The sequence below is a fragment of the Chlorocebus sabaeus genome, chromosome 11, assembly GCF_047675955.1.
Source record: "Chlorocebus sabaeus isolate Y175 chromosome 11, mChlSab1.0.hap1, whole genome shotgun sequence".
In the NCBI taxonomy this organism is placed as follows: Eukaryota; Metazoa; Chordata; class Mammalia; order Primates; family Cercopithecidae; genus Chlorocebus; species Chlorocebus sabaeus.
In genome coordinates, this window is record NC_132914.1 from 102928935 (window position 1) to 102950829 (window position 21895).

The window sequence follows — 21895 nt, forward strand, 5'->3', positions numbered from 1 at the left end:
CTGTTGCCATCCCCAACCACTTTCCTCTGTGCTCAAACATGTTAAACATGTATAAATACTCGCACATATGTTCTTGCTTTGCTCTTTTTTTTTTTTATTAACAAAAGAAGATATTATACCATGCATTTTACTCTGAAACTTGCTTTTTAATCCCTCCAAATTATAGCCTGGGTAACTCTCCATATCATTAGATTTAAAAAATGTGTTTAGAACAATCTAATGTTGTAAATGAAATAATATAATCAAAAGAAACCAACTGAATGCGGGACTTATCTCAAATGGAGAATATTGGTAAATGAATCCCTCATTAATATGACAAAACCCTGTTATCAAGCCTGAAATTTTATGTTAACAGTTCATCATTTAAAAACTGTGATATGTCCACCGGCCGCGGTGGCTCTCGCTGTAATCCCAGCACTTTGGGAGGCTGAGGTGGGCAGATCATGAGATCAGGAGATCGAGATCATCCTGGCTAACACGGTGAAACCCCGTCTCTGCTAAAAATACAGAAACAAAATTAGCCAGGCATGGTGGCAGGTGCCCGTAGTCCCAGCTACTTGGAAGGCCGAGGTGGGAGAATGACATGAACCTGGGAGGTGGAGCTGGCAGTGAGCTGAGATCATGCTACTGCACTCCAGCCTTGGCAACAGAGTGAGACTCCATTTCAAAAAAAACAAAAACAAAAAACAAAAAAAACCTACCATATGTCTTTTGAACAATTATTGAGGCATAACTGACATATAATAAACTGCAAATATTTAAAGTACATAATTTGATACATTTAGGCATAGAAATATACCTGTGAAGCCATTGTTACAACCAGGATAATGAACATATCTATCAACCCAAAAAGTTTGCTCATGTGGAATCACTCATGTATAATTTCTGTCTCCAGGGCCACTTGGTTTCTCATCTCTAGAAAGCTACCGATTTTCTTTCTGTCATTATAGATTACTTTGCATTTTCTGGATTTTTATATAAATAGAATCATAGCATGTACTCTTTTTTGGTTTAGATTTTCTCCAGTGTAACTATTTTGTATTGTATGTGTTCTTTTTTATTGTTAAAGAGTGTCCCTTTATATGTATATACAGTCAGCCCCCTCGGTATTGGCAGCTTCTGCATCCTTGGATTCAACCAACTGCGAATCAAAAATATTCAGGAGACAAAGAACAATAGAAAATCACAATACGGCAATAAGAAATAATGCAAATAAAAAATACCATAAAACAACTATTTAGGTAGCATTTATATTATATTAAGTATTGTAAGTAGACAGGACTTAAAGTATACGAGAGGATGTCTGTAGGTTATGTGCAAATACTAGACCATTTCATGTAAGGGACTTGAGCATCCGCAGATTTTAGTATCCAAGGGAGGTCCTGCAATCAATCCCCCACAGATACTGAGGAACTACTGTATTACAATGTATATATCCAGTTACTGATGGACATTTGAGTTACTTCCAGTTTGGGGCAATTGCAAATCAAACTGCTGTGGATTGTTTTCCAGAGTGGTTATACGATTTTACACTGTCACTAACAGTGTATGAGAGTTCTTCCATATTCTTTCATGATCAATCTTTTAAATATTAATATCAATCTTTTTAATTCTAATTGGGGCATAATGGTATCTCACTGTAGTTTTAATTTGAATTTCCCTCCTAATAATATTAATCATCTTTTCATATGCTTATTTACCATCTATGTATCTTCTTTTATAAAATATCAGTTCAAATCTTTTGTGTATCCTTAGTGGGTTATTTGTTTTCTTACTGAGTTTTAAGAATGTTTTCTAGATTCTTGAGCTAAGTTTGTTACCAGATATGTGGTTAGCAAATACTTTCTTTCAGTCTATGCCTTGTCTTTTTTTCTCTTTACAGTGTTTTTCTCAAAAAGAAGTTCTACTTAAAAGTTCAATTTATTAATTCTTTTATGGATTAAGCTACTGGTATCATATCTAAGACATCTTTGCCTAATCCAAGGTCACAAAAATTTTCTCATATGAAATATTTGTGTATGTTACAAATTATGACTGAATTTGCTTCATCTTCCTCCTCTTCCTTCTTGCAAATAGCCTAGCACCATCTCAGTTGGAATTAGAAGTTCAGATTTATCATTTTAGAAATAATATAACAAAAACTGTTTGTCTGCATTGGTTCTAAATTCCTGTTACCTTGGCAGGGGATGTCAACATTTTTGGAAGCTTGTCTTTTGAACTGAGGCTTAGGGAATTAGTATGATTTTAGGATGAGTATACATTAGACAGATAAAACAAAGAAAGGGAGGAAAGTCATTCTAGGCAGAAATTATAAAGACAAAGTGACCTGAAAGGCATGCCATGTTAAAGAACTTCAGGAAACTTAAAATGATTGCATTACCAAAAATGAGTGTCAAAAGAATGGCTCAATATTGGGATCTACATAGGAAGTATGTAACTCTTTTTTCAGTTGTACTTTGCTTTGGCACACAGGACAACTTACCCATTTTGTACCATACGAATTTTAACGGTAGCTTCTTAGTTTTATTCTCTGAAAAGAAAACCCACTTCACACTGCATTAATAAGAAATATAGGGTTTTCTGAAGATTTTGTCGAAATAACAGAGGTGGGAGTTTCCAGTGTGTAGCAAGCACTCAGCACTTTATTAGAAAGTTATCTGTGCAACATTTCCTGATTCTTCTCACCTTCCAAGTAGTTGCTGCTTCTCCTCTCCTTCACTCTCCAACTGCCCTCCTTTTCCCAAAGCTCATATTCTGTTAATGCCCAGATCTATCCTAGAGCCCTTTCATCTCTCCGTTATTTTTAGGCAATATAATTTAGCTACTCTTTTCTGGCATCTGTCTCCAAGATTGTATATCTCTACTGAATCCTTAATACTGCTTTCAGAATGTAAAAGCCATAACACTGAGGATGAAAACAAAAGCTTCTCCAGTTGCTAGAATCTGGCATCCCTAGAAAAATAAATAATAGATTTTTTTCCTTTGTTAGAAGTACAATTGATAAGCATCTGAAGGCCTGCATAGAAGAAGTGAAGAAGAGTTCAAATGAAAACTTGGCTGCTTCTTTGATTTCTTTTTTGTGGGGTTAGAGTCTGATCTCAATAGTAAATTTATTTTCTTTTATTCTCCTTCACCATGATCTACAGCTTAATAACCATTGTATAGATTAGTGAATAAAGGAAGAAACAGAGTATGAAAGGAATGAAATGTAGAGAAAAGTGAAGAAGCATTAGGATTGGAGGAAAGGAGATGAATTCAGTGTTGAATTTGAAATACTTACATTAGTTCCAGATTGAGGAATTCAATAAGTGTTAGTCAGCTATTGCTACTCTAATAATGCTGCAGCATAGACAATACCAAAATATTATGACATATAATGACAAACATTTATTTCTCTCATGTATAGGTTTATGGGTCAGCTGAAGTTTAGCGGACATTGTCTGGTCATGGTTGAATTTAGCTGGTTGGCTCCAGGCTGCAGGTGAGGTTAGAGTCTGCTCCAGGTGTCTCATTCTGGGACCAGCAGCTCATAGGGTATATTCTTCCCTTGCTGATGGCAGAAGCACATGAGGCCAAGCCACATCTTGCAAGGACATATAAAACTTCTCCTTGTTTCATGACCATGAACATTCCATTGGCCAAAACAAGTCACATGGCAAAGCTCAACATCAAAGTGGTGGGGGAAATGAACTTCACCCACTCTAGTGAGAGATCTTACTGAATTCCTGGCACAGGATATGGTTGTGTGATTCTTTAACTGAGAGGTTTAAAGAATTGGAAGGAATAATTCAGTGTACCATAAATAGGCAGTTGAAAGGTGGGACTGGAGTTCAAAAGTGAGGAATTCATTGTTGATAGTGGAAGCCTTAGGCATATTTTTCAGCACACAGAAGGGAGGGTATTGAATGATAAGACTGGTGCTGGAACCTTAGGATATGCCTCATTTAGGAAGTAAGTGCAGGATAAGGAGTATGAGAGGAACACTAGGAGGGTGGAATCAAAAGTGTAAAAGGGAGTTTTGTCAGAAGAAACAATCCAAGGCTTGACAAGAAATGGTCTACTGATAAGCATTTCATGATTTTTTCCCCTCTACTCTCAACCCTCTACTTCTTTTCTCAACCAGATAAGAGAACTGAACTATCTGCTGAAGTCTCTGATCCCATTTTCTTACCACTTGATTCTTATTATAGCAAAACAAGTATTATAAAGGAGCAGATAGAGTTAATTTTGGCTCTCTGTTAAGCCTTTAAAACATACACAAAGAGGGTTATTCACTAGTCCACAAAGCTTCTATATACAAACACATACACGTATATCTAAATTTAGTATATGTTTACTATGAAGGATCTTAAATATCACATATTAAATATGTTGTATGGTCAGCCTCATGGAATAATGCACACTTTTATTCATTTGCTGTGACTCATCACTTCATAAGCACTGGGAGGACCCTAACCACAACTGTGCAAAAGCTTCCATAATAAAACCATAATGGGCACTGCACAAATTGCCTTTTTTAGATTTGGGGTTTCATTGCAATTGGGAATTTTGGACGAATTTTCTTGAGGCTTGGCTTGAGGAACTCTCAGTTGCTCTTGGAAAATCCTGAATCTGGTATATGGCTTTAGGCAGAAGATATGCTCTAAAGCTCAGTACTGGATGGTTATGGTGGTGTTAGTGTGTGGTGGACTCCATAGAAAATTATTTGTGGAAAGAGCTATTTTTCCTTCTTGGGCATGTGTTGAGAAGAGAAAGTGACAGTTCAGGTCAGATTTATTGAACATCTATTTAATACTACTTGTAATTGTTCTTGTCACTCCCCAGTTGAAAATCCTTATAGATGAAGTCTAAATTTTCTGACATGGTATGTCAGGTATCAATTTATTGCCTCTCATTTCCCCTGTTTAACATACCATGTGGTTTTTGTCTCCTGCTTGGACCAAGGCTGACACATATGGATCTAGGGATCACATGAACCAATCCTAGCTTTTCCCCCCGGCTTCATCTCTCATCCTTTCTCTCTTGGATTTGACTCTTCAGTCATAACTTCCCTCTCATCTCTGGCCTGGGTCACCCTTTCTCTTACCCTACTTTGTTCTTCCTACGCTTTCGTCAATAAATCCCACTTATCTTTGACATGTCAGAAAGCAATCATTTCTTCTGGAAAGTCTTTCCTGAATTAGTGAGTACTGTGGGTGACTTTCTCAAGTGCTCCTGTAACCAGCTTTTAGTCCTTATCACCCTATGTTGCAGTTACCAGTTTCCTTCTCTTTCTCCCATGAAATATGCTCCTGGAAAGTCTAGATATTGTATCTTTCTCCATTATACCTTCAGCTCTCAGCTGGGCCCAGGCACATAAAGTCAATGGTACCTCATGTGTATTTGCTGAATAAATGCCTAAATAACAAGGTGCCTATCTTTAGGGAGAAAATAATCTGCACAAAACATTAGTGCACTGAACACTAGTTGAACTTAAAAATGCAATTCTGAGTTAATCGTTTAGACAAAGCTGGCTGGAGAAGGCAGTATTTGAGCTGATCTTTAAGGGTTTCATGAGGCAGAGTGAGGAATTAAGGATGGAGAAAACAGAATAAACAAATACATAGAGAAGGCCTCATTTATGGCATGTTCTGGACATGTGAAAAGAATCTCAGTTTTCTGGGATGGTCAAGTGCATGATGAGAAACATAAATGTGCCAAAGAAGTGTGAACAGGAGGTTTTGGGCCAGATTCTGGAAGGCCTCAAAATGTATGCAGAAGTGGTGGTTATAAACAGGTGGTTCCACAGTATGAGCATCATCTGGGAATTTGTAAAAAATGCAATTCAATTCTAATGCACACCGTAGTTTGAGAACTACTCTTCTAAAATATTGAGACTTTTCCTTCTTAACCCAACCTGCCATTGCTGTGTCTGTGTTTACTATAGAAGATCTTTTCCAAATCTCCTTAGGGCTGCTGTACTTTGAGGTTAATTTGCCCAGATAAATAGAACGTGGTGCATCCTGCTGGCTTCTGGATCATATGTCAGACATCTTCAGAGAAGTCTGACCTCAAAAATTAGTCCCAGTCCATAATTTCCGCATTAGCACATCCTATTCTCTCTCGAGTTCCCAAGTTTCCCCTCCTTATAGAGATTGTTTCTGGGATTCCTCTGCTTCACCATTTCCAAGGGAAGAAAAGCCAAATTCTCAGAAATATTTGGGTGTGGAGTCATGGGCCGCTGCTCTTCCTAAATCTGTTCCCCTAGTATTCAGCAAGTTTATACTGATGCCTGCACTGTCATTTAAAGAAACAAGGTCATGTGTCCACAGAATGCATACTGAGGTCATCCTTCCCTCTCCTTCATTCTTGGGGAGACCTAATATTCAGGATTAGCAAGAAGATGGTGTGTTAAATCTCTGCTAGTTGAACTGCCCATCTTCCTCAAGGGTGGTCCTGGTTTGCTGCTGCTGTGAATGTTTAATTTCTTAGATAATCCAAATCTATTCCCCTCTCTCAAGCTTTTATTCCCTTCTTTCCACCCTCATCCAACAGAGAAGTCTCTTAACTACTCAGTTACAAGTCTCCTAAGTGCCCAGCCTTTACTTTTGAATTGCTCATTATCTTGTAATTAGTGAAGATGTCTTTCCCATCGGATTGTGGATTCTATGCGGTTAGGAACCACTTCTGATTTCTTCACTACTACATCCCTGTGTTTTATAGCAGGGCCCAGAACACAGTGGGTGCCTAATAACAATTTTTAAAATTCTATGACTGAAGGAGTGATGTGGTGTTATAATGCAAGTCCTAGGAGTTTACCTTTTAGTAGTCCCGGGGCCCAGAGTCATGTAATAGTAGGCACTAAATAAATGATTATTAATACCTTGGCACATATTATTTCCCTCTCCTTGGACTGAGTTCCTTTGTTTCTGGATCTACTAAAATCCTTATCCTTTTTCAAGACTCCAGTCATGGTGACTACATAAGACCACACGGGTTGTACATCTCACAATTCCAGGGAAAGTTATTCAGATGAGATTGACTGCATTCAGAATGGTATGCCTGTAGACCAGGGAATGCTATTGAAATAGACTGTGATGTGAAGAGCACCCCACTGGAGTTGTACAATATAAAACCCCTCCCAGTTCAATTGTCTCCTCTACCAGGAAGCCTGTCTGGATACAGACTGTAATCTCCATGGGGCAGTGATTTTTGTCTTACCCAGCACCTAGAACAGTGCCTGGCTCATAGCAAGTGGAGAATGAATGTTTGTTGAAGGCATGAATAAGCTCCTCAGTGATGAAAAGTCGTTTGTCCTCTGTGCCTCACACCTTGTCCCTGCTTGTTGTTGAGCAACTGTTTTGTGTGGAATGATGTTCGAAAGTTCAGTCATAATTATGATGCAGTTCCCAATGATTTGGGACCTTAGTTGTGCTTTCTTATACTGGAAAGTGAGGGCTTCAGAGAGCCTATAATTGCAGGACTGAAGACTTTATACCACTTCTATATCCAGGTAGATCAACTCTACATAGAAATTTTTGGAAATTGTGCACACCCATGTTTTAATGTGGTCTGGAAGTTTTACTTCAGGGTGTGGTACATGCAGTGTAGGCCACAAATCATGGTTTGTGAGAAGTACTGTTCTGAGAGCAAAGGCACTGGAAACTTGGATAAGAAGCACGAGTAAGCCCTAATGGAGGGCAGCAATGCTCAGAGGCTGCCAGCCCAGTCCCAAACTTTAGGCACAATCACCCCCCAGCATTGCTGCCTTGAATCATATGAAAGGGTGGTGTTCAATGTTCTGAAACGTTAGAGAAGGGCAGGACTGGTGTCATAAGCTCAGGTGACCACACCTCTTATTTCTGGTAGAACCATCTGGATATGCAATTTCATGTTTTGTGTAGTTAGAGGTCTCAGACAGATCTTGCAAGAATCATCTGTTCTCTTGCATAAGCTACAGAGCCCAAGAATCTATCCATGCTTTATTGGATGCATCTCACTTGACAGGCTGTTTATGCAGAGATGTCTTCTATTGGCCTGAGGAAAAAAAAAAAAATGGTGATGCAATCCTCGAATGTAGAATTTAGGTGTCAGCACACTATGGCCCCTGAGTCAAATCTGGCCTACATCCTGTTTTTGTAAATAAAGTTTTATTGGAACACAGCTATGCTCATTGTTTACCTACTGTCTATGGCTGCTTTCACTCTACAACAGCAGAGTTGAGTAGTTGAGATGAGACTGCATGGCCCACAAAGCTGTAAGTATTTCTTTTCTGGCCCTTTACAGAAAGTTTGCCAACCCCTGACTTAGGAAATGAAGCTTCCTCTGCCAGTTAAAGGCGCCCTATTGCAATTGCCTGTCATTTAAACTCTCACAATAAGTTTAAATTCCATGATGGTTGAGAAGCACCTATCTTACGCACTGCTGTATCCCCAGGAATGGTTGCATAGTAAGTGCTTACTATATGTTAGTCAAATTAATTAATTAACAGTTAAAAAGTGGACAAACTAGAGTGGAAATAAAATATCCCCTGGAGGGGCACAGAAATTACCAGTAATTTGAAATCTACATTGATTGCTTGAGAACTATACATTCACTTTTGTTGCTTAATTTTTTTACCTCCAAGAGCTCCAGAAAAGTTACACATTAAGTGTTCAACTATTGATGTATATGCACCTAACAACTTTCATTTTAATTTTAGAAATGTTAGTGTAGAAAATTGTGACCTTCGAGATGCAATAAAATATATACTTACCAAGCCCCAAATCCCCTTTCAGATACATCTTTTTTTTTTTTTTTTTTCTTTTTTTTTTTTTTGAGACGGAATTTCGCTCTTGTCACCCAGGCTGGAGTACAATGGCATGATGTCAGCTCACTGTAACCACCACCTCCTGGTTCAAGCAATTCTCCTGCTTCAGCCTCCTGAGTAGTTGGGATTACTGGTGCCATCCAGCATGCCTGGCTAATTTTTGTATTTTTAGTAGAGACAGGGTTCTGCCATGTTGGCCAGACTAGTCTCGAACTCCTGACCTCAGGTGATTCACCCACCTTGACCTCCCAAAGTGCTGGGATTATAGGCATGAGCCACTGTGCTTGACTCGGAGACATCTTAACATCTTTGCACTTACCTATTGTAGTAGTTTACTCTGACTGCCATAATAAAATACCACAGACCAGGTGACTTAAACAACAGAAATTTATTTTCTTGTAGTTCTGGAATCTGGGAATACAAGATCAAGATGTTGACAGGGATGGCGTCTTCTGAGGCCCCTTTCCTTGGCTTAGAGATGGCTGTCTTCTGCCTGTGTCTTCACATGGTCTTTCCTCTGTGCCTGTACATCCCTGGTATTTCTCTCTGTGTCCAAATGTCGTCTTCTTTAAAGACATCAGTCAGATTAGATCAGGATCACCCTCATACCCTTCTTATAATTTAATCACCTCTTTAAAGACCTTATCTCCAAATGCAGTCACACTCTGAGGTACTGGGAGTTAGGGCTTCAACATATGAACGGGAGGGTGAAATTTAGCCCACGACACCTACATATCTCTACATACTTTCTTCTTTTACGCAAGGCTTGAGTACTTGCATGAAATCACATGTGAGGTGACTATCACATCACTGACCACTGAAAATAATGTGGCCAGTTCTCCCAGTTGGGGATGTGTGCTCATCTCTACCTTCTCTATCAAAGGAATTCAAATTCCTTCTGGGTCAAGGGTTTACCAATGACTGTTCCTCCAGTTAAACTTTCAACTAAGTCTTCAAGGTCAAGGTTTGCCCTGTACGGACAAATCATGTAAATACTTTCAAGGTACTACATATGTTTAGAAATGAGAGAATAAAAGATGGTGGGGTGAGGAGGTAAGTATGTTGGCATCCACTGTAGTCCCAGCAACTCTGGAGGCTGAGGTGGGAGGATCACTTAAGCCTGGAGTTTGAGGCTGCAGTGAACTGTGATCACACTGCTGCACTCCATATTGGGCAAAAGAGCAAGTTCCTCTCTCTCTTAAAAAAAAAAAAAGATGAAGGACTACTTAACCTAACTGTTCAACCACTGGAAATTGATTAGATTCATTATAATACAGCCATAGTATAGGATGTGATATAGTCTTTTTAAAAGTTTACTGAAGAATATTTAGTGATCCTGAAGGTTCTGTACAATATTGTTATAGGGAAAAAAATCAATTCACAAAACAAAATGTATTCACTTATTTAATAAATATTTATGGAGCACTGGCTATGGCCAGGCAGGCAATGTTTTCGGTTGTAGGGATTTGATGAACAAAGCAAAGCATCTGCCTGTGTGGAGCTTAAACTGCAGTGGAAACACTGATAACAAGCAAATGACTATAAAATATGCTATCAGCTCATGTGTGCATTGAAGGAAAATAAAGCGGAACAAGAAATCGAAGAATGGCAAAGAGAAACAATTGTTTTTGCTCATTTGGTCAGGAAGCGTTCTTGGAGGGAACAGCATTTGAACAGTGACCTGACAGAGGTGTGAATGCTGGTCATTGGAGGGTCCGGAGGAAGAACATTCCACGAGGGGAAAACTGAAAATGCAAAGGTCGTGAGGTGGAAACATGCCTGGAGTGTTGGGAGAATTTCAAGGGGGCCAGTGTGGCTGGAATGGAGTAAAACAAAGGCTCGCATGCCAGGAACAGCATGACTTCAGCCCTGTGGAAATACAGTAAGTGTACAGAAAAAAAATTCTGAGGAGAGATAGCAAGATTATGACACTATAGGTCATCTTGATTTCCTTTCTTTTGATTGCCTACAATATTCTGAATTTTCTGCCACGTGTGTATTACTTTAGAAAGATAAAAATAACGAACGTCTTTATACAAAAGTTTCTGTGGAGCTCAATACCTTTGCCTTGGATGCTCTGATTGGTTGCTGGGTGTTTAGATAGCCACTCTGACTGTGCCTCATTCCAGGAACAGGGGAGAACCCCCAGCTGGGAAAGTCAGAGGGAGGTGCTTATCCAGATGCTCTCAGGTAAACACAGTTTACTCTCAGGTAAACACACACTGATTTACAGTTAGCGGTGAAGGTGCTAATGTATCCTCTCAATGATATCTCCCACTATCAGCTATCAATACTTGTTAGCAGAATCCAATAACGACTTAATTGGCAACAGAGATCTGAACAGATGTCTCACCTAATAAAAAGCTTTTGTGACCAGCAAGCTGACCCCTTTTGGGCTTAGCTGGGCTTTGGTACTTTGTGTATGACCCCTTTTGGCAGTTGTCATTAATCAGACAAACTGGCTGATTGTTGATTGCTGTGTGTACCAAGTCTACGAGTCAAACCTGGACCCATGGAGTGTACTTAGACCAGGTTCCCTGAACTCTGACCTCTGACTTGTCTTCTGTCATCTCATTTAATACACACACAGGCTAGACTCAAGGGCTTTATTGGCGTCAATTGTAAATAGCTATTGTAGCTAGATTCTTCACCCACCCATTCACCCTGTGAATCCCTGGTGGATTACTATGGACCCTTCATCACACAGATTTAAGTAAGTAAAGAGGTTGTTACTGGTGCTTATCTCTCTCCTTAACAAAGAGGGTCTGTGTGTGGTGTGAAGTGAACTGGCCTGAGGATCCATCCACTGGTAGAAATGACCCCGAAGACTTCCTGTGCAGGGAGGGCAAAGAAAAAAGTGCTTTGGGATAGAAAGATCCCTTTTCCTCCTCCTGAATGTGTTAGGTAAGGTCAAGAGGATGGTTGTTAGATTGCAAAGGCATTTTATCTTCCAAACTTCTGCTTGAATCAATTATGTTGGTGAGTAGAATATGCTATTGTTAAGAGAATAGTCTCTTTACGGAGGCTTAAGCAACCAAATAACACAATTAATGTTCATGATATTAAGAATAAATGCCCAGAGACAGCATTCAGAACACAAGTAGAGCATTTCCTTGCGAATGAAGATGTTGAAAGGTTTGTATTCTGTAATCCTAATTTCAAAGTTCACAAGTAGTCAATAAAAAAGGAAAAGATAGTTGCGTGATCAAATACATTTGGGCCTTGTTAGGTTTGACAAAGTGAGCCAGGTTGTTTTACTGCAGAACTTATCAGAACCTTTCATGTATAAGATAATTAATGGAAGTGTTATTTTGACTTAACCCTTCTTACAAAATAGTGGTGTTAGGTAGAATACAGGCCAATCTTTATACAGAAGCTGACATGCATCTTTTTTTTCTAATTTTTTGTATTTAGTGGTTCACAAATTTCTGATTAAAGGGAATAAGTTGAATTTTTTTCAGGCTTCCCGTTAGTCTCACCAGTAATAAGCATAGTTTTCTGAATCAGTGAAGAGATGAATTCATGGACGAAATGGAACGGAGAAGTGGATCAGCAAAATGTTCTCAAGAGTCTTGTTGCTTCCTCTCTGGCTCTATTTTTGTTATTGTATGATTCTGGGCCATTTCCTGTTATTATTACACTTATTGTTGTCAGAGGAAACCAATTCGTTTTAATATTAGCCTGAGCAAAACATAATTAGGAAGAGAATCTGCTACCAAAAAGGAAACACGTATGTGCGACTTTGCATTCCAAAGCCCAGTACTCAGATAAACACGCACACGCGTGCACACACACGCACAGGCAGGCACACATACGCACACATGGGCACACACACAGAGGAGCCCTCTCTATACAATCTCAAAACATCCTGCCAAGCCAATAAAAAACAGTCTTAGCCACTCCAAGGAAAAACAGCCTGAAAACCAGATGATTTACCAAGCTTTACACGCTTCCTATTTTTATTTTGGAAGAGGAAAGAGAAGAGGTGATAGAGAAGGGGCGAAAAAAGAAGGGGATTGGCAAGGGAACAGCTTGGAGGTTGAAGGCTGAACTTCTGGCCTTCCCTTCTTAGATCTTTCAGTACTCCAGGCTCACTACTGACATTTGTCTCCTGTGAGCTGAAACCTCTGGGTACTTGAAAGTCCATCATATCCATTCATGTGCTAAGACTTCCTTCTTTCTCCCTTCTCTCCCTCTTTTTGCCCTCCCTTCCTAACAAAAGGATTTTCTCTTAACTGAGTGTACAGTTCACCCCCTTGGAAGGATCACCATTTCCTGGACAGATGCAAGAGTTGGGAAAGGGTCTGGAGAAGAAGCGGAGGAGGGAGAGGGAACCAGCAGGCGAGGAATGCCAATTCTACCAGGCTCTGTTAGGTCCTTTCATGGTTTATTTTATTTAATACACACAATCATAGTCTAAGATAGGCATTGTTATCATCCCATTCTACAGATGAGGAAATTGGGCTTACAGAGGCTAAGAAATTGCACAAGGTTACAAGGTTAGGAAGTATTGGAGGCAGGATTTAAATACAGACAAGTTTACTAACTTCAAAGCCAATACTTTTACCCACAATCCTAATGTACTTCATTTAACTTCTTCAGGCTTCAGGGTTCCTATTTATGAAATAGAGACTATCCCTATTTTCACTCTTATCCCTCCAATATTGTTCCCTACACAGTAGACAGAAAGATAGCAGCCATTTGAACTGGGCTTAGCTTCCAGAGGCATGCGATAAAATTAATGTCTGCAGTCAGCCTGCGTGTGCTGGTATGGATCTACTCCACAAAATCCTCAGGGACCTAAGCTTCTTCCAACTCCGCACTGTCCCATCCAGAGGGGTGACCCTTGTCTTCATAGTCCAATATAGCAGCTGGAGCTCCAACCATCACATCTGCATTCTAGGCAGAGGATGAAGAACAAAGTAAAGAAGAAAAAGGTCAAAACCACCTGTCTTTTAAGCGTGACTTTTGAATTACCCCATCACACTTCCACTCATGGTCCATTGGCCAGACTTAGTGTTATGGCTATACCTGCCTGCAGGAAAGACTGGGAAATATAGTCTTTATTCTGTGATGCCATGCATCCAGCTAAAATTGTGGGTTTTCTATCATGCAAGAAGGAAGGAATGACTACTAGGGATAGTGCACAGTGTCTGCAAGAGGAACGCTTTCAAAATGTAAGTTAGATCATGTTACTCTGCTGAAAACTGGGTAAAGTCTTCCCACTCGCTCAGGCTGAAAGCCAACATCTTTGCAGTGTCCAATAAGGCCTTCCATGCCTTGTTCTCAAGACTCATTGCTTCCTCTCTGGCTGGGCCCTTCTTCTCATCTGGACCCTTCGTTCCTTAAGTCTCTGCTCAAACATCACTTCATCGGGACCACCCTCCAGAAAACAGTATCCACTTCCCTATGACTCTCTGTACCCTTTACCTGGCTTTGTTTTTGTTTTCTGCTTTTATCCGCACCTTATCCCACCTGACATAGTCTATATTTGTTCAATTTGCTTATTGTCTATTTTCCTACTAGAATATAAGCTCAATGAGATCTACGACCTCATCTGTTTTTTTCACTGCTCTATATTTCAGGGCCTAGAACAGTGGCAGGCACACCGTAGACATCCAATAGACAAGAGTTGAATAGATGAATGATTGAATAAATTCTTGCTTTCTCCAGCTTCCAAAATTTGAGAGAGGATGAATGGAAGTTTCCAATCTCAAAGAGCCTTGAAAATAGGAGGAGTCAAATATAAATTATTATTAGCTGTCCTTTGATGTCCTCCCATTTGTAAATGTGCTCTGTTAACTGTGAAGAATAATGCAAATGTGATTGGCCATTATTGTTTTGAAGTAAGGCTCAGTGGGATAGAATTTTCAGTCATTTCTTCCCAAAGGACCAGAACTATTCATTTTAAATCCATTTCTTCCCTGCCTTCAGTTTTGAATGAAGATGGCTTTGCTGCTCATAGTTTCCTAATATATCACTTTGATGGTTTATTTCACCTTAAGTAGCATGGAATTGAAGTCTGAGACTGTATCAGGCTGATTTCAGGTCTCTTTTGCTTCCCTTTGTGACATCGCAGTAGGGGAGAATTGTCAAGCTGTGCCTGGCCAAGTTAAATGAGGAGACCAGATGGTCAGAAAGAAAGGAATTTTGGTCCAGGTTTAGGAGGAGAAAAGCTGGAGGCAAAACTCCTGCATAGTTTTTGACCTGGAGATCACAACACTGAGCACTGGGGGTACGTTGTTGAATGCTGGGGCACCCCAGCAGAGATTTGCAATGCAGGAGTTCCTTTTGGTGGTACTCTCCTAGGACTTTCTGCCAAAACTTCAAAATGATTTTGCTGTGCTAGAGTTTTGGTTATATGGGACTTTTAGTTTTCAGAGACAGAGAGCATTGATTTATGTTAAACACAACAAAAAGGAAAAAAAAAACGGGAGGTAAAGAAGTCACTTTTGGCTTTTGCTTTTAGCAGGCAATTTTAAGAAAAAAGAAAACAAAATCCAAAACGGGGGGAAGAAAGGATGGAAGGAAACAAAGCAGCGCTATAGAAGGTGATTTTTAATATCTCTATCCCCCAACACAGAGAAGGCAGCTGGTGCAGAAACCCAGAAGCTGTTCCAAGTTGCATTACGAAGTGGCATCGTGAGCTTTCTGGCACTGAGACAGGGTGAGGAGGCAAGAGATAGAAAGTCAGGCAGGAGAAGGTGGCAAGGGTCCAGGCAGGAAGCAGTCTGAGTGTGAACAAGTGTCTTCGTGGTAGGGACAGATGGAAAAAAAGACCTTAGAAAAAATACTGCTGAGAAAGGAAGAGCCTGACTTCTTAATGTCCTCTGATAAAGCATTTCATCGCAGCTGGTGTTCAGCAGTCCTGGTTTTTAATATGCTGACTGCTGTGCTTGATATCAAATGGCAAGGCTTCTGCTCTGTGGCCTCAAAGCTTAAATGTTACCCCAAAAGAATAAACATACAACACTGTTCTAGGAGTACCAGAATGCCAGGGTTGCCAGGGTTGACTGAGCTTGTCCAGGTTTTATTCTGATTGTCTCTAGCATGCCTTGGTGACCTAATAGCAATGTGGCGTGTCTATAGCTGAGACGATAAGCCACTTTCACATCACCTTCCTCATTTAAACATTCTAACCACCCTCTGGCAGGAAAGTGGAGTGAATTATGGTCACCATTACAAAGATGAGAGGACTGAGGCTCACTGAGGTTGGATGGCTTGCCCTCATTTGTAAAAGTGAGATTAGTATCTGGTTTTCTGTCTCCTAATGTTTGCCTTTTCTTCGAGTTATTTACCAGAGTTAGTTATCAATGCTGACTGAGTGTGCACTCTCCTAGACACCGGGGAGAAGCAGAAGAGGAAACCAGATATGATCCTTCTCCTTGGGATTCTCCTGACCTAAGAAAAAAGACAGATGAATGCAGATAACTGAGTCTATATACAGAGACTACCACAAGTTCACACTTTACTGAATGTTCAAACATAGTCATGCACCCTAAGGGCATTGTTGGAAGCTTCTGGAACTAAGTCTCTGGGGATTTGAATCAACTCAGAAGACTGACTCATTCACTTGGCTGTGGAGGCTATTCCAGATATTAGGAGCTATGTATGTGGGGCCCTGGATTTGGGCCAAAAGATGCATTTGACTGGAGAGAAGGGATTGAGATTTGAGCAGTTGTTGGACAACATAGAAATGAAACAGCCATAGCAAACTTGCCTGCCGTGATTTCTCTGCTGAGATAATGGAACTTTTCAGACTCCCTGTAACTGGGATCTAGATAAAAAGAGATGTCTGGAAAAAACTGGTCCCAATTGTCGCTTGGCTTTGCTTTCATAGCTATCTGAATGTGGCATATGTCAGACTTTGAAATGCTGGGTCTCTTGGAAATACAAATACCATCTGGTTCTGGATAATTCCCAGAAACCTAGGCTACTCAGTAGGAAATGAGGAGCTGGAAACATAATACTGAGACCAGGGGCTTGTTCTTGGGCCACCCTGTCTCGTGTCCTGGTCATAGTCACATTACTCATACAGAAAATTTCAATGGGAAGACACCACAGGGTTCATCTTTTCATGACACAGTGACCTCTGTTTTGGACATCCTGATTTCTCTTTGAGAAGCCATCCCTCCCCTAGTGTTTATAGTCTAGCAGCCAAGTCCCCCTTGCCTTGGCCAAGGGCAGCCTGAAACTCAAACAGGGCCCATCCCTTATCCCTAGATGGAAATCTTGAGCAGAGTGCCTGACAGGACTGAAGATGGCTGCAGTTCTATCCAGCAGACAGTGGTTCTCTGAAGAGGCTCCCCTCTGCCCACACCCATGAGTGTCTGCTCCCCAGACGCTCCAATCCTACTTCTCCAGCTTTACTTTCTGTTCCGTGAGCTGCTTCCTTTTCTTTCTCCAAATCCCTCTTTTGCTGGTTGGACGAAGATTGTTTCTGTTGCCTGTAATCAAAGAACCCAAAAGGATGAACAGGCGAAATCATAAACATACTTTTAAGTGCTTGGGATATGCCTGCTTCTGTCCATCTTTCAACCCACTTGCATCAGATGCCCCCTTAGAGGATGAGAGCCTGTCCTGTGAACCATGGTGGTTCAGAGTGGAACAGAGCAGAGTGTGGAACACCAGGAGTTACAGCAATCAGTGAAATATGATGTAAGCCTCTATTTCAGAAATTATATATAATAATCAACTGATTATTAGTAATCAATAATAGCCTTCCCATTTTATATCAAGCACAGCACTCAGCATATTAAAAACAAGGACTGTTGGACACCAGCTGCGATGAAATGCTTTATCAGAGGACGGCCCTTGATGTCTACGTCCATTTGCAAGTATGGCATTAATTACAAGGCTGATTTAAGTATAATCAGTAAGTTTATATGCTGGATGCTCAAGATGATTTCTGGCTAAACATGGAATTTCTATTTCTATTTTCCTTATGTTAAAAGTCAGAACAGTAAAATGTATTCCTAATGTCACTATTATGACATTTACATCCCGAAAGTTGCAGTAAATGATCAATACAATAGTGGAATGCCTAGAAACCTGTTCCTTTTTTGCTAGAAAAAAAAAGGAGGGCACTTTTTATGTCTTTGATGTGAAGTTCATGTTCTTTGACAGTGACTGATGGAACATGCTACAGAAAAGGCTGATTACATTTTACTAGAGAAGTGAAAAAGAAATGCAGGAGAATCTCACAGCTCTGGGATTGAATGGAAAGTAAAGGAGGAGCTCTTCTAGGGGGCTATCTGATGCCTCTGTATAGCTACTGAATCTCTGGGGCCATGGATGGCAATTTGGTTCATCAGTAGGTCAGCATTCAAGAGTATGGGCTGGGTGCAGAGTAAGTGACCTGCTGAGAGTAATGGCCACGGCTTTACTTCTGTCTTCAAAATCCTGAACAAGCTCCCCTTTTGGCCAACTCTAACCTGGAACCATGCAGATTAGGAAGAGAAAGAGAAGGGGATTCTGAGAAAGATTTTAGCGTGGTCAAGTTGATAACGGAATGATTCAGAACAATGAAACCCTTATCAACTAGGTATATCTCTTTTTTTCTATATTTATTGTCCAAAGAAAGCAAAATCATGCTTTCACCTGCCTGACATGATGCAACTGTCCTTCATAAAAATGAAAACAGACTAGCCCTCTCCAAGATTCTAGACACTGTGTCATTTTATTCATCGTTGGGTTATGTTTACTCGCACTACTAGCTGAATTACACTCCCCTTTAATATCCTGTAACTTAAATACCAACATATAAGGCTTACCACTTTTATTACATTTTATATTACATAGTAAATTAATAGGAGAGGGGGCAAAGAAAGAAAAATTATATATTATATACGGATATATAATTAATAATTATATGTTACATATATTTATTTATAAATATATAATAATTATATATGATATAAATATATATATTTATATAATATATATTATATTTATGTTATGATATATAATATAAAACATACATATATATATACCAAAAAGGAAACACATATATGCGACTTTGCATTCCAAAACCCAGTCCTCAAATAAACACTCACACGCACGCACACACACGCAGGCAGGCACACATACGCACACATGGGCACGCACACAGAGGAGCCCTCTCTATACAATCTCAAAACATCCTGCCAAGTCAATAAAAAACGGTCTTAGCCACTCCAAGGAAAAACAGCCTGAAAACCAGGTGATTTACCAAGCTTTACACGCTTCCTATTTTTATTTTGGAAGAGGAAAGAGAAGAGGTGATAGAGAAGGGGCGAAAAAAGAAGGGGATTGGCAAGGGAACAGCTTGGAGGTTGAAGGTTGAACTTCTGGCCTTCCCTTCTTAGATCTTTCAGTACTCCAGGCTCACTACTGACATTTGTCTCCTGTGAGCTGAAACCTCTGGGTACTTGAAAGTCCATCATATCCATTCATGTGCTAAGACTTCCTTCTTTCTCCCTTCTCTCCCTCTTTTTGCCCTCCCTTCCTAACAAAAGGATTTTCTCTTAACTGAGTGTGCTGTTCACCCATCTTGGAAGGATCACCATTTCCTGGGCAGGAAATATATAATAGTTATATATTATATATTTATTTTATTATATAATATATAATTATTTATTATATATTTATATATCATATACATTTCTATATTATGTATAATTATTTATTATATATTTATGTATCATATACATTTCTATATTATGTATAATTATATATCATATACATTTCTATATGATATATAATTATATATTATATATTATATATCACATATATTTGTATATGATATATAATTATATATTTTATATTTACATATCATATACATTTATATATTATATAATGATATATATAACCACATACATATACTCTTCTCTGCCCTCAGTATGTGGTAGTGACTCAAAGTGGTCAGGTGGCAGTGTTAGTTTACAGTTAACAGCTGTTGTTTGTCCCTGGTGAACAACCCCCTGTGAAAAGCACACAAAACCTGCTCCTGTTTTCTCAAAGCTACAGATGTCTTCTCGGGCTCTGCTTTGGAGCAACTTTCCAATTTCCTCTGAAACGTGACCTTGGAATTCAAGGCATATTAAGTCTTTCACACAGAAGTTCCATTTGGAAACAAAGAAGGTGTAAGAGGAGGGAGGTGGAGGAGAAGAACATTCCTTTTCAAGGGAGACATTTTTCAAGGAAGGTAGGTTCTTCCAGAGGGGATTGTATCACAGTTGTTCCTTGTCCTTGGCCCTAGCACCATCACCATGTGTTGCTTGTGGATCTAAAACTCTATTTTCTGGTGTGATGTGTCATGAAAAAACTAACATGAGAAACCTACGTGGAAGAGCAATGAGATCATGTGATTCTTGGGACCTGGTGCTATATTAATTCAGAAATGTGAAATAATTCTGGAAACAAAATCAGAAAAACTATCCTCCAATCTTACACAGGGCTTCTGTTAAAAATAATAATAATAATTTTATGAGGTTAAAAATAACAGAAATTATAGGTTGACAAAATATTGAACACTTAGCTCAAGACAGAAATTGGTAGAGTAGGGGGAAAGATTTGCATTGGCTGAGTTTTAACTTATAAATCAAGAAAAATCAACAGAGAATTTAATCCAAACATGCACTGCACATAGTTTCTACTGGGCTTGTGTTACCAAGGTTAGTGTTGTGGTTGAGTTTGCTAGGGAGGAAGCATGAAAAATTGATGACATCTGTCCTCTTAGGTCTTTTTTGCTTTCCTGATAGCTACTTCAGAGGCCTTGGCATTTTGTGATAAACTCTCCAGACGACTGATGAAAATGTAATCATGGGGGTTGAATAATTGGAAACCAGAAGTCTGTCTGTGTTTCTGAGACTCTTGTGAAGCATTTTCCCCTTGCCACCAACAAGATCAGAGAATCTGGAGGTTCTATAGTAGAGTTGTCCTAAATAATGGAAAGCCACTAAGATGATAAGAAAGATTATCAGTCATACCAAACCAGTGAAAATCAGGGTATCTTTGCCTCCTGTCACCACCACCATCTCATTCATTCGTTCAAAAAATATTAGTAAAACACTGTGGTAGATGCTGCTGGTTATTGTTCATCTCCTTTGGGCCTTGCCACTTAGGTGGACTCCAGCCGACTTCTTCTGCCAGTATCTGTATCTCTTTGTTTGAGGGATTCTCCAAAGTCAGTCTGCCACACCTGCTGCTAGATGAAGAGGTGAGGAATTGGTGCTACCTGGAGCAGTCCCCCACCAATGATTGGCAAGAGTTTCCTTATAAATACCTCAGCTCCCTCACTCCCGGGTGAGATAATGCTGAGGTATGTTTCTCTACCATATCCCAGTGTCCCCATGGGACTGAGCTTCTGTGGCCCATGACATTAGCTGGTCTGATGGCACATCTTTTACCGTCTGCTTTCCTTCCCTGTGTAGCTCCCCATCCCCTCCCATTGTTTTCTACACCTCCCAAGTCCACTCTTTCTACTTGCATCCTCGCTCAGAGTCTACTCCTGGGGAACCCAAACACCTACTGTGTGCCAGGGATTCACTGATTGAGGATACAGCAGATGATGAGATTTCAGACACCAGTGACAGGCTGGTGGGAAGATGTTTGATGGAAGTTTGAGACTTTATTCTAACAACTTACTTCATAGAATTTGTGTGAGGCTTAAACATATAAAACTCTTAAAAGAGTGTTTGGCACATAGCAACAACTAAGTAATTATTAGTTATTATATTCATTATTCTGATGAGCTAAGGCATTGGGTGTTTACTAGTTCTCTTGTTAAAATAGAAATTTCTATGCAAAGGTAGTGCATTAAGCTCTTAGTGGTCATTAAAGCTTTAAGGGAGTAGATTTGTCAAGAAGCTTTCATCACTGTGCTAGACTTTGAAGGAATGAGTCAAAAGGCAAGGTAAGCTTTAAAGGTGGTGGGGGAAGGAGCAAGAGCTGATTGACATGAGCCTTGGGATCAGTTCCTGGGATCTCCTGGTAGGCAAGGATCATCCTGGGACTCCAGGTTGCCTAAGTGCCAAGGCACAGTCTAGAGCAGGCAAATCCAGGCTTCTCTGAGTCCAAAGCCCTCAACAGAAAAGTGGCAGTGCTAAGATAGGTCGCACTCATTCA

At 39.9% G+C, this 21895-nt stretch overlaps 1 long non-coding RNA gene across 1 annotated transcript in view; it reads left to right on the plus strand.

Moving 5' to 3' along the window:
• LOC140712880 (uncharacterized) overlaps positions 1-18396 on the plus strand; it is a 40163-nt gene extending 21767 nt beyond the window's left edge. The window contains exons 4-5 of the long non-coding RNA XR_012094689.1: positions 11551-11692; positions 16090-18396. This is a non-coding gene — a long non-coding RNA (uncharacterized lncRNA). The remainder of the gene's footprint in view (positions 1-11550; positions 11693-16089) is intronic.
• The last annotated feature ends 3499 nt before the right edge of the window (positions 18397-21895 follow it).